The 14,782-nt window shown below is 37.2% G+C and overlaps 1 protein-coding gene across 1 annotated transcript in view; it reads right to left on the bottom strand.

Moving 5' to 3' along the window:
• The window catches only part of gabra3 (gamma-aminobutyric acid type A receptor subunit alpha3), a 79,352-nt gene that overhangs the window by 52,957 nt on the left and 11,613 nt on the right, over positions 1-14,782 (bottom strand). The window lies entirely within an intron of this gene.

Below are 14,782 nucleotides of genomic sequence, written 5' to 3'. Positions count from 1 at the left end.
GTATCTGGCTGCAAATCACCTTTTGAGAGCACTCCAAGGGTGAGTCTGCCTCTCTTCTGTATGGCAGTGGACACTCATTGTCATGAGATAATTAGTTTGCAAGAAAAATAATGTGTGCTGCACTGTCGCACACACCTTCGCTCTGCGTGAAAATTGTTCAGTCTGTGGCACATGTTTTAATAAGATTCTTTATCGGTGCATGCACTGTTAAATTAAGGCAATTTTAGGAAAATCCTATACAGTAATCGCAACTCAAGATCCATATTATTAAAAAAATGTTCAGCGCAAGTTACCTCTATGATGTCTTATGAATTCTGGGGTGTGGTGCTGATGAACTAAACCCAAGAGGAGTGTTAAGAACTGTTTCTATGAGAAAACTGTAAGAAAAATGTCTGACTGTGTGTCAAATTTGGTAGTTTTGTTCAACAGTTGTGTTTTACAGAAAACAAAACATATTAAAGAAAGCTATTAAGCATTCTTTAATACGAAAGATCTATCTTTCTATCTATCTATCTATCTATCTATCTATCTATCTATCTATCTATCTGTCTATCTGTCTATCTGTCTATCTGTCTATCTGTCTATCTATCTATCTATCTATCTATCTATCTATCTATCTATCTATCTATCTTTTTAATCAGCTTCTAACATTTAACTAATCTAAAATAAATCCAAGTAAATCATGATTATAGGTATAATTTTTAACAACTATTTTTTACGAAGCTTGTAACAACTATTTACTTGAGTAAAATGTAGGCCCTGTGGAGGTCACTTGAGCAGATGATATAGCAAAGATTTACAACTAAAACAGTGTTTGAACTTGGCCTTGCAAAGTGTGTGCATTTAATTTTCAATGAGCCTTTGGGAAAGTAAAACCACATAAAAGTCCATATTTGTCCATCTCTGCTAGTAACTTTGCAAATTCGATTGCAAAGTTAGCAGAGTTCAGCTGCTAAAGGAACCTGAAATAGTGCTTGAGAATATATATATATATATATATATATATATATATATATATATATTCCATGCATGTTGATAACATTTCATTGATTTTACATGAATGCAATGATTTCCATGAGCATTCAAATCAAATTACAATATGTAAACCATCAAATGTCTTTCCAATCACCAGCCTCTTGCTTTAACTATGACTAAAAACATAAACGGTAGTAACTGATGGGAAAAAAAAAATACAAAGTCAAAAGAAACCAAATCTGGGTAGCAATAACCACCGAGACAATTCAAGAGCTGTGGATTCTGTTACTCTATCAAGACGCCATCTTCATCATCCCTCCATCTCTGATGCATATACATAATAAACACAAGGTGTAAAAACGAACATAAAAATAATCACACTCATCTGAACAAGTAGACATACCCGATGCTGTAACCAGCGTATATGTCATGTCAGCCGCGGATTTCGCATCATTACTGAATTACGAACCATGTATTATGGCAATCAAGTTCCAATTTATGGACTGAAATCACCACTTCTCATGGCTGCTCTCAGAAATTGGCAAATTTGCTTTCGTGGCAGCCTATAATCTCTGTTAATATGGAGAAAAGAAGCCAAACAACCTCAGCAGAGCAGATGCACGATCACTGGAGCGCACATGTGTAGCAGCTGTTTTGTACTTTAAAGGCTTTCGTTGTGCTTTTGTGAGACTGTGCCCTCTTTACGGCCAGCGGGATCAAACAAGTCCTCGGGGGCATCAACGCTCTCTCTATTACTGAGAGTACTTCTCATTGCATGAGGAGCGAACAAATGATTGGACACGTAGATGGAAGGCTTTACTGCTTTGTCAAAGGCCCCCTACACTTCATTTGTGTCAGCCATTAGAGTAGACATTTATTGTAGATAGCTTATGTCAAGCGAACCATACTGTTTTATAGAAGAAGTTCACAAATCAATGCTATCCAAGTCAACATGTGATTACTTTTTCTCAACGGCCTGAAGAAAACAGCTACCGGTTATAATTTTAGGTCAAGAGGCAGCAGAGCTAAGAACGGAAAGTAAGTATTCTGTTAATAAAAGGCCATTCACTGATGACTCAGAAAAAGGCTCACATGCCAAAAGTCTGGCTCTGGCGCATGTTGATAATTTTCATTGAATGCACTTTGCCACTGTGCTATTGTATGAGAGACTGCCCCACATGTCAAAAAGCCTTCCTCATTCTGATTAACTGTACTATCTTAGAAATAACCCTTCATGCATGAATGCACCAACCTATGAGATGTTTAGGGCTGCAGCTATAAAGTCCATTTCAGATTTGTCTGACATAGTGTGCTTCGCAGCACACTATTTTACACAAATCTCTACCAATAAATTTTGACGTATGAGATGAATTTGCCAGCTGAAACTAGACATTTGAGTTAGCATGGTTTGTTAAAAAGTGATCAGTAGAAACCACAACTGTGTAAGGCTCTCAGCATCGAAGTATGCAGGCGTCTCTCATGCCAGCCATTTTGGAGAACTCGTTCACTGCTAGTTAGCGAATAGTTTATGCTAGATATCAGTAGATACATGCTAGATATCACTAGGTACCAGTATATGGAAATAAGTCATTTTTAGCGTTGTTTGCATTGGAAGTTGGGGGCAACATTTGCCATAGAAAGACGAGTCAAATTGTTATGCTATGACATGAATAACTTCAAAATAGAAGCAAGAACAAGGCAGTCGTGATCATTTATTATTTGGTGAGGTCATTTTTATTTTGAATTTGGCCTTCTCATAGCATTTCCAGCGTGTTTTACTGTCATGCAGAGCATTAACAACTGTTGTTGTGATTCGCTTCACATATTTTTAATTGAAATGTACGCTAACTTCAGAATGCTTTAAATTGGCTTCTTTCTTTTAAATAAATAAAAGTTCTATTGTGTTTTATTTAGTTATTGTACATCACAACATGGTTTTGTTGCATGGGGCCTGCAATGGATCAAAGGCGTTTTTGATTTTAAAAGGGGGAAATTATTTAAAACTGGAGTAAATTGAGTTACATGCAGCTAAATTCACTTTTAAGTCAAGGTTTCATTGTTAAAAGAAAATAGTCGTGGACTGTGATGAATGTGTGTTTCAACCCTGTTAACTTTATGGAAATTTGAATGCATATGCAAATGAGAATTTAATCACACCCAGGTTACTCGACATGCATTTCCAGAAATGCCTCGAGTAGCCGCTTGCATAACCAGAACGGCACTCATTAGAGCTGTGCCAAGGCAAAGCAATCCAATTTCCATTAGCATCAAATTGTTAACCTGTGTAGATGTGAACCTCATGGAATTTTTCATTGTATTATTATCGTGTATTATTTACTGAGAATCGTGTTGAAAAATGCCCTCCCTCACAATAAAACTCTTAGCTGATCGTTCATCGTCCTCATATGCCACCAGAGCATTCAAAATGACCTCAATTATCAACTAATCGATTATCAAATTAACTGACAAATATTTTAATTGTCAAGTATTTGTTTAGCCATTGTTTAACTTCAAATGAATTCAATTCTCAAATTTAAACCTTACAACAGTAATTCATCATATTTGTGTCATCCTCGTACTTTTTTTTTTTTTTTTACTTTTGTGTTTAACAAGAATGAGACGTTTGATTTTACTTTACAAAAATGATTACAAAATCAGGTTCAAAAAGTGACTTTAGTACAAGATTAGTTACTCTTGTATAAAATGGCTTTACTGATTTTTAGTTGTTTTTTTCTATCATTGAACAGTATAAACTAAACGATACTTGAATGTAAAAAAACAAACAAACTAAATGATAGAGTGGTTTTGTAATGCACTTTTATACAAAAGAAAATGTTATCAAAATATTTGAGTCATTGATGGACTAATCGATAGTTATCCACTCTAAAACATTTTCCATTTACAGCCACACAGCATGCAAGATTGTTGTTGAAATCTTCAAAAGAGCAAACATAATTGCAGAAAAATGCAAAATACAATTTTATCAAAATATTAAAATAATTGATTATATAAATATTCTTTAATGAAAGCCCAACATGCAAAAAATGAAAACATGTTGTAAAAATATTCCAAACAGCAAACAAATAATCTAACTCAGTCAATGCTAACTATTGCCAGTCCCTTTTTTACCCTAATATTTGACACACACAAAAAAAAAAAGTAAAAATGTATCTGGAATTAAAAGTCTGGACTCTGTGAAGACGAATAACTACGTCTTTGGGGTCGAACGACTAAGGAATAGCTGACAGAACAAGGAATTTCCTGTTGAAGTGAGTGTAAATACAAACTTTACTTTTTACACCATACTTTATGCATTTTGTTCATGCTAATAGTACATAATTAACCAATATAGGTTTTATGTTCTGTGATAAATCCAAATGATACCCGCTGGAGTCATGCATGTCATTTCCCTGTCCTCTATTGAAAAAGCCATCATTTCATTTCTTCTCATCCACACTTATGGCCATGTTCCTTACACACGGCATTCTTAGCACCCCTCATGTCCTAGATACATAAATAATTTAAAATATACTTAGATCATTCAGTAGTATGCTTGAGTTTAGTATGGCCTTGCCAAACACACAGTTTGCTGAACTCGTTATAACAAAATGCCATTTAAAAAAATGCACAATGAACAAACATGATGGGGAAAAAAAAAACTTTGTCATTCTAACTGCACATCACAAATGGGAATTTTCTTCAAAATGTGTCTTATTGTTTTGACTCCGTAACACTAGCACCAATTAGACTCCCCCAAAGTTGCTTAACAGCATCATTGCAAAGTCTTGCAAATCCTTCCCGTCTGACAATAACAAACAAAAAGCGCGCTGCCGGCCCGCCGTCTGCAATTGTGCACCTGATCTAGCAATACCTGTCATGCAAATGAAGGACTCGCTTCCTGGGGGCTCAGACTGTTCTGGAAACAGAGGAAGAAAGGGAGAAAAAAAGAAGAAGAAAAGCGACAACGCTTTTGTTGGCAAATTAAAAATAGCTTGCCTCAGGTGACAGTAAACCTAAAGCACTCAACGCTTCACACTCTTAACATTTGTATTCTTTTCTCCCGTCATTTCTTTTCGCAGGCTAAAAAGGCATAAATCCAATGAGTAATGTAATCTTATTTGATGGAATCAAAATGCCGGGGAAACATTTTGGATTTAATTTTCTGTGACTGGCTGTGTTTACAGAGAGATTTGTGCAATAAAGATAAGACATGGAAGTTTGTTGCTGAAAGGAAGAGGTCCGCAGCGCAAAGCTGTTTCCTCCCTTGGGGGTCGGGGTAAAGGGTTAACACCACAAGCTGAAGTAGTTCAAGAAAATTGGCTCATCTTTGTTGCTAATAAATCTCGAATCTCATTGGATTTTCATTGTTATTTGACGCATAGTATTGAATTAATTGGCAACCGAATTATCAATTTATTGTTTTATTTCCCTGATGGTCTTTTTACTTGTTGGATTACTGATATTTTTGGTCAAGATGTATTTTTGTTCCTCACAGATGTGCGATATGAGCCCAGGGCCACCTGACAATAAGCTTCTGTTAACAATTTAGGACAGAAACAAAGTTAAATGTAATTTTCAACTCCCTTTGCGAAATCTGTCTGAGTAATGTTTTGTTAATATGCTGTTGACAGCTGATGGAAGAAACAGTAATACAAGAATGAAACAAATGCCCCCAAAAGTCTGCTTAATCAAATATGAAGATATTTAATCTCCTCTAAATTTTGAGGGACTTTCCAAATTGTTTTATTGGTGCTAAATCTGTCAGGAAACTCATAAGGGCTCTCATTTGAAAACAAAAACAAGAAAAATGATGCACAAATTATTGTGGAGTGAAGAAAAAAGATGTTTACATGAGTAAAATTTGTGAAAGTTTTGTGTGCGTGTGTATATATATATATATATATATATATATATATATATATATATATATATATATATATATATATTTCTTAGTACTTCAAAAACTTGCACTTTATCCCCAGTTCATATAGAGTTTCGGAGATGGAGTGATACACAATAGCCTCTGTCAGTTGTTTTGGGTGTTTCAAAACTTAAGTCTCGACCTTAATGGGTAAATTGCATGCGCGATGGGGTTTAAAGCTGGTGATTGATTTTGCCAGTCTTAGACTGCCAAAGTCAATCTGCAGACGTCCAACTTCTTGATGAACTCCTTTGTTGTTTTGGCAGCGTGTTTTTGGGTCAATACTACCTTGAAAGACGAATAATCTGCTTTGTTGCTTCTATTTTGGGTTACTTCTTTCTCACTTTCAGCATTCTCTGATGTTTCACAAAGCAAGAGTATAAAATTGGGGTGTCAGATTAACGGATCAATTGCAATCAATTAATTATAGTCATAGTTTAGTGTTATTATTGTGTTAATCTCATTTTTAATATCTAAGGTTCTGTGTGTCGATTAGATCGGTTTTTCTGCATCGGGCTTCTTGTGCTTGCTGGGAATTAGAAGACGAAGGTCACTCACACCCTCGACATTGATTGGCTGACATTGTGTTTAGCATATCCTGATAGGCTGCGGTTATCTATCTAGATACATTTTCTTTTAGGTGAGATTAAAATGCAAACTATTAGATCAATTTGTTACAGATTTTACTAACTTTCTGAATTGTCAAACTTTACGGCCATTCAAATTTTTGCATTCCAATGAATCATAGAATTACAGGTTTTGGACTTTCCCTTTTATTTCGTGTAATATAAATGTGTCCATGCACTTACCTGGCAAGCTATCAGGAAGGTTTTGCTGCTTCTGTGAGTAGTTTTAGAACCTCCAGTGACCCCACCATTGAATTTTATTGGCTCTCGTTATTGTGTAACTTCCAAGTTCCAAATACATTCAATCTATGTTTCTTCCGGAGGTTTCCCACACACTCTCTTGACCTCCTCCTGAATTTGCTCTCTGAACATTTTCGGACCTATTTATCAAATCTGCAAAGTATACAAATAATACAGGTGACCAGCGTCTGTCCCTTGGCGCATGTAGCAACAGAGTTCAACGAACCGCATTAATCCAAAAACACTTTCCTAAAGGCAACACGCCTTTACTGGACATTTTCAATTATTTATTGACGGGCTGGAATAACATGGACGAGTTTTACCTGCATGTGCTACATTTTTGTTCGACTCACACTTGACAATAAATATGCTGTCCCTACAACAACCCCGACTACCGACCCAGCGATGTTGGGAGTAAGAGACTTGATCAGATAAATGGAATAATAAGCTAAATCAGTATGACTTTTGCAATTAGACTCGGCGGCAACACCAACGCTCTGCAAATCTGCATACAAATCACTTTATACTTAATTAAAAAAAAAAAAGAAAAAGCTATTAAACTAAGCGAGAGGTACAGGCTTTACAGGGGAAATCTGTTGCTGTTCATGAAGTGATGAAAAGTAATGTCTACTTTGGCACTTCCCACCTGTGCATACCTTGCCTCGTGCCTTGTTTCTAAATTTGAATGCCGCCGTGATAATGTCATGTTTGTTTAAAATAATTTAGGTGAAAATAATAAGATGCAACTGAGCAATGATCATAATCAACGTTCATTCATTCTAATGTTCAGTCAGGAAATGAATTGTGTTGTCATAGTGATAACAGGAAAAGCAAGTAATTATCTGTTTGGTTAAGAGAATCAATTAGATGTCAACATTTGACTGATTGGAGGATAAAGCAGGTTAAAGCAATTATTGGAAGGACTTCCCTCCAAATACTTTATTTGTTAGTCCAAAACGCAGAGATGGGCAACTTACATTTTTTGCTGGTCCAACATTTGTCAGAGCCCCGCCCCCTTTACGTCATCATCGGTCTGTCATTTTTTCAAACCAAGTTGTTATGTCGGTCCGTCAGTCCGTTGGGGTATTTTTTCCCTACCCTTCGCCACCACTAGAGGTCGACATTTGATTTTTTTTTTTCTGTGTCGTCATTCGTCAGGTGTTGATCTACATCCATCTGCATCCATCCATTCATCCATCCATCCATCCATTTTCTATAGCTGCTTATCCCCACAGCTGGCTCGCGGCGGTAGTCGGGGAACACCCTGAACTGGTTGCCAGCCAATCGCAGGGCACACAGAGACAAACGACCAATCACACGCCCGATCACACCTAAGGACAATTTAGTACATCTAATTCACCTGACATGCATGTTTTTGGGGAGTGAGTTGAAGCCGGAGTGCCAGGAGAGAACCCACGTGGGCTCGAGGAGAACATGCAAACTCCACACAGGAAAGCCGGAGCCAGGTGGATTTGAACCAGGACCTTTGAACTTTGAGGCGGACATGCTGATCACTGCACTGTCTATTTGCACTCGTACTAATTCTTTTATCTGTTTTAGTGCTAATGACCAACCCAGTTTTTTCACCCAGCTGAACGTATTTGTCCACTGCTTGGTGGTACTGTAAGGTGACTATTGTCCCATTGATTACAGGCTGGCTGCAGTTAGTACTTTAAAGATGTAGCAATATTAGCTGATAAACATCCAAGAGCGTCGCAGGCAGAAATTATAATCAAAGTGTATGAAAATGCAGGATTAGTAGACAATGCGCACGACTGAAAGATGAATGTGCAATTTTCTCAAAACTTGGAATTTCAACTTGGCAACATTCAAATTCCTCAACTTTTTTAACTATCGCCATGTAATATATATCATTTTAACGGATTTTTTTTCATAGTTAGAATATATCACTATCTCACTTTAAAAATTTATGAGACATAGGCCTGGTTTTATAAAAACACATTTTAGATTTGTCATTCTTTGTGTATTTATATTTGCTTAGGTTTAGGCATATTTAGTTTATACTTCCCAGATAGTGTATAGGCCAAGTTTTTTTCTGGAATAATACATGTCACTCGTCAAATAGAATATTTGTGAAAGGCTTAAGTCGACCAGATTCGTTCAAAGCCGATGGCATTACATGGCCGACTGAGTGGGACCTCACACGGATGAGAAATGAATATCGCTGTTGAGTTGTTTGTCCTCGCTAGATTCTTACTAAAGCGTGAAGTAAGCTATTGCATTTTTTTGGATGGTTAACCAGACTGGATGAAACGTTTCATGTCGCCACTTCTAGGAATGCACGGATGGACGCAGATGTGCACTAATATTTTTTGTTTTAAATGCAAAAGACAAAAAATATACAGTATATAACCTAGGATGACCCCAATACTACAATATCTCTTTATATTAGGTGCATTCACTGTAGGTACGTGCATGATTGCAAATCTCCAGCAATCCGAGCGATGTGTGCAGGTAATGATACTGCAGGGCAACATAGTAAGCTGGTGCTGTGAGTATGCTATGGGAATACAAATGACCACGTGCAATCGATTCAGCACGCCATATCCAGCCAGTGGAAGAAAGGATAAGGGCCGCTTTGAAATGGACTGAAACGATTCAAATCCAAGGAAAAATACAACATCCTTGAATCCTGTGCCTCCTTGAGTTTTTGTCAACAGCCGGCTACAGGTGTCTCTCATTTTCTAACGGCACATTTTAGTGTGAGGTTCCTTACATTATTCATGAGTCACAGCGTGTGTCACTTGTTTGCAAGGCAGTAATTATTTTAAGATGAACCTACTGATTGTCCCCGTGATTCACTTCTGGAATCATGTTTTTCAAACAATTGTTTAATATTTGGTTGTGGTTGCCCGCATAGGTTGGAGCTGCCTTGTGAATGTTTTTTTTTTTTTCTTTAACCAGCCAGCAGAAAAGCAATAAAGGGGAGCATATGTTTTTGTAGCCCTAAATTCAGTACTAGCAGAAAATGTTAGGATTGATGATTTTTTTTTGTCTGTTTTAACAACAAAAGAGAGCCCTGTCTTAAACTAGGAAATATGTGACATTTCTAACCTTCTACAACAATATTCTATTATCATATCTGGTCCTCATTGTTGCTGCATTTATATGGGGCACAGTTTATGTTGTTAAATGTTCTAAGTTAGTTGACATTTTTTTTCAGCAAAGAAACATTTTAGGTTGTCTGACATTGCATTTTATTCTGTTTGAAGTGGAATGGGAGAAGCTAGTTGTATGTCCTGTGCATGTTAATGTTAAAATCAAGGAGCTCAGTTGTTCTGCATTATTTTGCCTATAAATGCCTAAAATTATATCCTTTTTTAACATTACCAATAGAAAAAAAGCGATATCATTCAACTTTCAACAAAGGTTAACTTTACTTTTTACAGAGCTTATACAAGTTGCACGGTTGTCTGAAACAGAAACAGTGCACCAAATTTCCTGAAGAAAAAAAAAGTACATTCTTATTTATAGAATCATTTTTGATCAACTGAATCATTTGATGCTGGAAAAAAAAACAAAAAAACTCAATCAATAAAAATAAAAATTGATCTGGAACATTAACACGGGAGCAACAAAAGCTTAAATATTTTAACCTAAAGACAACATTGTGCTGATGTTTTTCTAAATCACTTAAAAAAATGTTAACAGCAATTTATAACGTTTATAACTCATGCATAGCCTTTGACAACAAGGGTGCCACTGCACCACCTGGTGTCATGGATGTGCAATTACATATCGGACGGCAAAGTCATTGCATCATGCCTACCCCACTATGTGAAAATGAGTGGTTTAAATTAAAGTCAGCGTGAAAAGTGCTATGCAAACAGTTCTGTGAGCTGCCTGTGAGTTGCTGCCTTGCTCAAGGGTACCTCACCTGTGGCAAGGAAGCTAGCTAATTTTCCAACAACTCCAGTTCCAAAGCTCAAAGTTCTTACAGAGGATGATGAAAAAGTCAACAATAAATCAGATGTATCCAAAGACAAAATGAACAACAAATCTCTCTCCTTATTCCTGCAGTGAAGAGGAAGTTGAGGAATAGAAATGTAACCCTGAAGGTCAAAACTCACCGAGTTCCCCTATATTCTGAAGCCTCAAGCAGGAATGGATAACTCCTGGATGAATTGCTTGAGTTAACAAAATGTCACCTTGAAGTTAGAGCCGTGTGAATACCATCAGCTCAAAATGCAACTTGAAACCTTTGACAGCGCAACCAACACTTCTTTATCAAAAGGCACCATACACATCCAGGACGGTAGTAACTCATCCAAGTCTCGACTCAGTCAAAAATAATTGGTGAGTTGACGAGATGCTGAACTGCTTCTTGACTACTGTGGAGATGACCTTGAGCAATGCGCCAATCACCCGCCCAAACTGTTTGTGCGCCTCATCACTCTGACTTCCCTCCTTGCATGCCCGCATGTGGTGTGCAACACAAATATATGCAATAGAGCAGGGGTGGGCCATTAATTTTCCAAAGTGGCCACGTGATAAACTGGAATGGTTGTTGAGGGGCACACCAACATGCAGACCTCGAACCATTCCGCCATTGTAACCGCTGTTACTTTAATGTCTTTCAAAAAAAAAATATATTTTTTTCTCACTATGAAATCACACTTTATTTATAATCTTGCTCTTATTTTTTTGTTGGCATCGTCACAAATAGCTTTTTTGAAAAGTAGTAAGTGAAGGGGAATATATATCCCGGGATGTGTATGTATATCTCCCTAAATTAGTTCTTCTAAATTAATTTTTACAAATCACCCCGAGAAAAGAGAAAATATTTCGCCCCCTACCCGACTATACATAAGATAATTAGCTTTGAAAACTGGATACGTATACCTAAATTGCATCCATTTTAACATAAACAACAAAAAAAAGAAATTAAAATCAACTTTCCACGAATGTTTTTTCATACCGGCTTTATCCATTACAGGTTAGTATGAATCAGACAAAAATATATTTGAAAGTGCCAGAAAAAAATGCCAAACCTGATTTAAACTAGAAACTTTTTTGACCAACTGAACCATTAGAGGCAGAAAAAAAAATAATCCATCCATTTTCCCTAGCTGCTTATCCTCACTAGGGTCGCTGGCTTACTGGTGCCTATCCCAGCTGCCTGGGACGCCCTCACCAGCGGACACTGAGCCGGTTGCCAGCCAATTGCAGGGCAGATAGGAATGCACAACCATTCAGGTACCCAATCACATTTTAGGACTATTTAATGCGTCCAATACACCTACCATGCATGTTTTTTTGGAACATGGGAGGAAGCCGGAGAGCCCAGAGAGAACCCACATGGGCACGGGAAGAATATGCAAACTACACACAGGAAGGCCATAGCAAGTTGGAAAAGAACTCAGGACTGAACTGTAAGGTGGACGTGCTAACCACAAATCCATATTAAATCAAATTAATAGATATAAATTAAGCTGGAACATTAACACAGGAGTAATATATAACACTGACAAACATTAAAGACATTTTTTTAAACTTACTCAAAATGTTTAAACTTACTGCCCACTTTCAGAATAATATTTTCAGTTGTATTTTGACCTCATAGCGACTTTGCAAGGCTCAGTCACTGTCAGTGGGCTGGCAGTGTAATGCCCACATCCATTGTAATAAAGTGTAAACTTATTTCCCTAGGGGCTCATAATCAAATTATTTACTCACAAAAAAGACACACCCAGTACTGCGTCAAAGACACTGCTGAAATATTATAAATCTATATATGACTCATTCAGGATATTCGAAGGGGAAAACGCTACCCCAACAGTTATGTTGTAACCTTATTACGAAAGCTGTACAAAAACATAAGCTGATAGCCAGATAGCAATAAATTAACAAGAAAAAATCACTTGAGCACAAAGAGGTTGGATACTCTTTATTATCCAATAAAACCACTAACCCACATTTTGAGATGAGTCCAGAAGCAACAGCAGTTCTGTTATTAAAGCGTTCACACTATTTAAGTTTGTTAATGAACCGTCGATGTCCCACAAAAAAAAGAGGTTCTCCAAACTCCATCTAAATCTTCTACTAATGAAACATTAATTAGAACGACTGAATAGCATAGAACAAACTCGGGAGTTTTTAGTCAGTCCTACGACGCACGGTGCAGAAAAAACACGAAATAGCCCAAAGAAATGAAAAACTTTTATTTGATCATAATGGTAAATGGGGTGTACTTTATCTGCACCATATGTTATCTAAAGTGCTTTACCAGCTACGGATCCCGAGATGGTTTTTTGCTTTTAGTAAACTTATAAATCCATTCGTCACCCATGTTCTGCTAGCTAGCTAGGATAAACCAACAAAAAAGGGTTTCTCCGGTTTACTGTCCAAGTTTGGGAAAGGGGGACTTCTCACATCGGTTTCGGTAGCGCTACACCTCAGCAGTATTTGCGGGGATAACTCAAGCAGGGTGATTCATATTGAGATCTTAAGTTATAGATCCTAAATTATACAACTAATACGGTAATACAGTGTGGGAAAATGTTTTATTTTTCCAAAGAACCATCAATCAACCTTTTAAGGAAAAACTACGTAAACATCCATATACACACACGCGTATATAAACATGCTTGAACAGGTCTACATATAACACACATATACGGTGTTTTCCTTTCTCTAAAGTCATTAGCCAAACACATCAAGCTTCATTTCATGATTGCATGGGGAGTTTCAGAGTCAATAGTGCAAGACGATGAGATGGGCTGGTAATTCACGGATGGGATTTCCGTGTCATTTCCATCAATCAAGATACTGCAAATGTCCCCTTCCATTATGGATGTAACTTTTGCCTGTGGATGAACATGTCAGGTGTTTGCCAGGCATTTTATCAGTCTTCATAATTGGCTTACATTTTGTGCCAGGCTATTAGAAGGCCACCATTTATGTGCGGGAACAAGAATGTTGATGAGAATGGATGGATGGATGGATGGATAGATAGATATAGATAGATATAGATAGATATAGATAGATAGATAGATATCCCATCCCTCTTCATATATTCCTACAATTTATCAGTTCATCTTTGAAGTGGCTTGATGAGAACATATTGATCACTACTTGTTCAGCCATTCAAGGGTCAGCATGAATATGTTACGGCCATTACTAGCATGAATGACAGCTTTATAGCCTAACAGTAATTGGTATGCAAGTATTGGCGTCTTGCTAGTCTTAAAAGAGTGTCTGACTGCCTCTACAAAATCATTTCAGCTATGAATCAAACATGGAGGTTGGTGATGTTCTTTCATATCATATTTGCTTTATCCAAACATGTTAACTTGGCGATATCCGCGTTAACCAGATATGAATGTTTATGTACTTAAAAGTTCCATAGATAAACATGTAACACCTCCTAACTAGACTTCAGCAATCTGTTTCTTTCATTTTTAAACTTTAAATGGAGTTTGATCGCTAAAGCTGAAAAAGTAAATATATTCAGCCACACTTCAGCAGTTTTTCATCCATTTGCATCAGAAATCATGTAACTCAAATACCTTTCTGAAAATCAATTTAGTTGAGATGCCCACCCCGTTTCCTCATATGATACAATAGGATGCTACTGATGGGGTTCATAATATACATTGAAAGCAGACCTGTAGGAAATAGAAACCTTATCCCAAGAATTGATGTTGTGTATGAAAATAAGCCTCTGCTGCAAATTTCCAAATACACGTCACATTTCATTACCATCACATTACGCAGCATGAATGAGAAACATATTTACATTTGATGCATGGAACTTAATGCACCGCACCGAGATATGCATATCAATGGCACATTTTCATGTATGTTACCTGGCTTTCCTCTGGATAATAATCAGCTTTCCCTCTGGAGGGATCAGACCAGGCTACCCGTGAGCTCTGATCAGCTTTAGGCCTCGGTGTTTGAAGGCGCGTTTTGTGTGGCCGGTCGGGCCCCACTTAGTATGACTGATGATGGCGCTGGGGGTGCCTCTGGCAAGTGTGACTCCAGCTATGTATGGCTG

The sequence above is a fragment of the Hippichthys cyanospilos genome, chromosome 18, assembly GCF_059441005.1.
Source record: "Hippichthys cyanospilos isolate Australia breed blue-spotted pipefish chromosome 18, RoL_Hcya_1.0, whole genome shotgun sequence".
NCBI classification, from domain to species: domain Eukaryota; kingdom Metazoa; phylum Chordata; class Actinopteri; order Syngnathiformes; family Syngnathidae; genus Hippichthys; species Hippichthys cyanospilos.
The sequence above is the reverse complement of the archived record's forward strand: the minus strand, read 5'-3'. Positions and strand labels throughout refer to the sequence as shown.